This window comes from Dama dama, chromosome 32 (genome assembly GCF_033118175.1).
Source record: "Dama dama isolate Ldn47 chromosome 32, ASM3311817v1, whole genome shotgun sequence".
Classification (NCBI taxonomy): domain Eukaryota; kingdom Metazoa; phylum Chordata; class Mammalia; order Artiodactyla; family Cervidae; genus Dama; species Dama dama.
Window position 1 is genome coordinate 13,752,413 of NC_083712.1, and position 3,578 is coordinate 13,755,990.

The window sequence follows — 3,578 nt, forward strand, 5'->3', positions numbered from 1 at the left end:
GGAATCACACCCAGGTCTCCCACATGGCAGGCAGATTCTTTACCATCTGGGCCACCAGGAAGCCTGTCAATTAACCAATACAGCCTCCTGTGTTTTCTTTAAATTAATGTTTCCACAGCATATCTGTTGTCTCAACAGTGAAGAATCTGCCTGAGATGCAGGAGATGCAGAGACATGGTTTTGATCCCTGGGAGGGGCAGATTCCCTGGAGGAGGGCATGACAACCCAGTGCAGTAACCTTGCCTGGATGATTCCATAGGGGTCACAAGAGTGTTCGGCTCGACTGAGCATCTAAACAACAGAAGCAACATACTGGTTCCATCCTTTCATTTTTAATCCATTTGCCTTTATATTTGATATCTCAAGTGGGTTTTTTTAATAGGTAATTAATATCTGATTCTTGCTTTTCTTGTTTTTTTGTTTCTTTTTTAACTGAAATGATCATTTGTTTCCTGAAGATAGTGTCTAGAATCTTAGCATCACTGTTTATTCCATAAGGCTGAACCAAAATTGTACCTAGTATCATAGACTTCATTTTCTTAGAGCAGTTTTAGAATTGAATGAAAAGCACAGTTTTCCCCTATGCTTTCAGCAACTCCACAGTCCACAGAGGGCAAAGAGTCAGACACAGCTGAAGCGACTTAGCACACAGGCACACAGCCCTGATCCTGACGCCCGTTACTGGTTTTCTGTCCAGAAGTGAAGATGTCTGCACTCTCTGAACTTTGACCCCACTCTCTTTGACTCATGAGAATTGTTGGCCTGTTTGGGTTCTTGTTCCCTATGCTTTAGGCCTGGAAATCTGCAGAGGCTGGAGATGACATAAGTCTCACTTCAGTTGTTTTTTCTTTTTTTTAAATGGCTGAGCACAGATATTTTTACAGTTTAATTAGTTGATTCATTATTTTATCTGCCTTGGACCTTAATCACAGCAGGCAGAATCTAGTTGCAGGGAATCTAGTTCCCTGACAAGGGGTGGACTGAGGCCCCCAGCATTGGGAGCACAGATTCCCAGCCCCAGACCGCCGGGGAAGTCCCTCACCTCACCTGTTTTCTGCTGTCCTCAATTACGATCCTGCATTGCTTGTGGCAGAGTCTGAATCAGTGCCTGGTTCCTTAGTCGTGTACTGTAGAAGGGCAGCATACAGTCCCATCACGTCCTTTTTTTTCTTTAATGTTGAATTGTTGGGCCAAGCTGTTGTCTTTAGTGTATGCCCTTTCTTCCTGAGAACTCAGTTCCTTGACTGGGGGCTCTTGTTGGGGGTGATGGGCCTGCCACCACGTTTGCTCGAATCATTCTGTGTCAACCTCCAGAGACCATGAATAGTTACAGGGCCTCGGAATGTACCTCAGCTCACAGAAAGGAGGACATGGCCACCCACTGCAGTATATTTGCCTGAATAATCTTATGGACACAGAAGCACTCAGGTCAGAACCCTTTTGAAAGGAAAGATCATATTTGTTGGGGAAACAAATATGTGTTTTTAAGAAGGAGGTAGAATTTGATGTGCCCCTGAGAGATGGGTTTGGAGACATAGCTGGAGGAGAGATTTTATCCAGGCCTGAGGTCAGTCAGAACAGAGGCAAGAGTGAGAGGAAAGCTAAGGGCAAGGTCGAGGAGGAGCCATGGTCCCCGTGTCTCCGAGCTGGAAAGTGCTTAGAAGGACCTGGGAAGACCCTCAGGGATACCCTGAAGTTTCAGAGGTGGATTTCCTGGGGAGATGCTCTGACAGATGGACAGACTGCACAGCTCAGATGGGTGATAGAAAGCAAAGGAAGTGTTTCAGAAAGAACAAGTGGTCCAGTGTCATTGTGGGGTGAAAGTTGTGAAAGAGGAATGAATTCTGACAATCTTTGGGACATCAGTTGAGACCCTCTTGTGGCTTCCTCTAGGGATTGTACTTTATTTGAATTAAAGGGGAGTCATTAACACTTTTTAAGTTGCCTATTTGGTAACAAGCAGCACAATAAACAGAATGTTAAAAAATAATCATGATAATAATCAAGCTTCTAATTTTTTGTTAAAAGTCTTTAATTTGATTTAGCTTCTGGAGTCTTCAAGGAGGCATTTTCACACTATGTAACATTCTCCTCGTGTTTCTAGACTTTTCATTTCTTCTTCCGGCAGCATGTTCGGCCACTCAGGGAACAGTGGCCTATCTGTTCCTCCCTTGGAAGGCAGCTGATCAGAGCACACCGGCCGCTCCTTTTTTGCAGTAATACTTTTGTAACCAGCTTATGATTCCGCCATTGCCTGCGGTGAAGAAACGGAGCACAGGGAAGGTTTGAGGAATGCCGAGGTGCAAGTCCAAGGCTTTTGAAATCTCTGTAATAAGTTATATGATGCCATTCTCTGTTCTTGTATGTCTTATTCTTCTTTCTTTACCATCTGGAGTAAAGAAGAAGGTGGGGCTAGCTACTAACAATGATTCTGTGGGTTCGGGTCAGCTGAGAAAGTTGCATGAACGTGGTAGCCCTCTTGTGATCTGACACCTGGGAAGCAGGGGCCCCGATGGTCCCCCAAGTCCTTAAGAGACGGAAAGACTGTACCTCCAACCGCTAAGCTAATAAAAGGGAACCTGTGCTTCTGTCCTCAGATTAAGTTCATTTTTCCTGTTGGTATTAAAGATTTACATCACTTTCTTCCTGTCTCATGAACAGGTATAATAATCCTCCCATGGAGGGATGGTTTGTGAGCTGATTAGTCTCTTAAGAGTAAATCAGAAGAGATGGAGACCCTACTTTGAGCTACTTGATGGTCTTTGTCAAGAAAAGAAAAACTGGTAATGTCTAGTTCCCAAGCAATAAATCTCCTTTATCTAAAATTCCCAAATGAATGGAGAGGGCTGACTCTGACTGACAAATTCTCAATCCATTCAGCCCTGTCATTTCCCAGCCCATCTTACCTGGAACAGGCAGCAAGAACAAGAAGAGCAACGCAAATAGAAGGTAGTAGACCCTCATGGCTGGCTGGCTTCCCAGCTGAGACTGGACAGGACGGTGTGCTCACTCACTTTATAGAGGTTCCAGGGCCGCAGCCATAGGGAGAAGCATTCAGCAGCTGCAATTCCTGTAATATTACAGAGATGACAATATGATGTATTTCCTGACGCTTCGTGCCAAGGTCCCTTACAAAGCAGACCATGCCCATTCCCCCCAGGAGTTAATTACAAACCTCAGGGAGACTCAGAGCCTGATGTGAGCACAGGGCTGTTCTGATGCCTCTGAGCTCTGGGTGCTCGTGTAGGCCTGGCTCAGGTCTGACTGTCTGAGACGGGAAAGACCTGCCCACTCCTGGATGCAGTCCTGGGGCGTGTAGCTGGGAGCTCCCCTGTGCCCACTGTGTCTTCTAAGCTTTTGCTTCTTCCTAAAGTCCTGGGTGAGCCTGAGCCCCATCAGTCCAGTCCAAGGCTGGTGTATTCAGAATCTAGGTGTAGACTGGTGCTGGGTCATGCCCTGAGCCTGCATGGATATGCCCGAAATGGAATTAGCTGTTAGTAGTGTGGGAAGGGAAGGAAAGTGGGCTGCATTCCAAAACTCTGCCCTGTGTCCTTGGCCTGTGATGGAGTGCGGCATTT

At 45.9% G+C, this 3,578-nt stretch overlaps 1 pseudogene; it reads right to left on the reverse strand.

Annotated features, from left to right (window-relative positions):
- Nucleotides 1-2,109: 2,109 nt before the first annotated feature.
- Nucleotides 2,110-2,964, reverse strand: LOC133050652 (beta-defensin 103A-like; annotated as a pseudogene).
- Between the last annotated feature and the right edge of the window lie 614 nt (nt 2,965-3,578).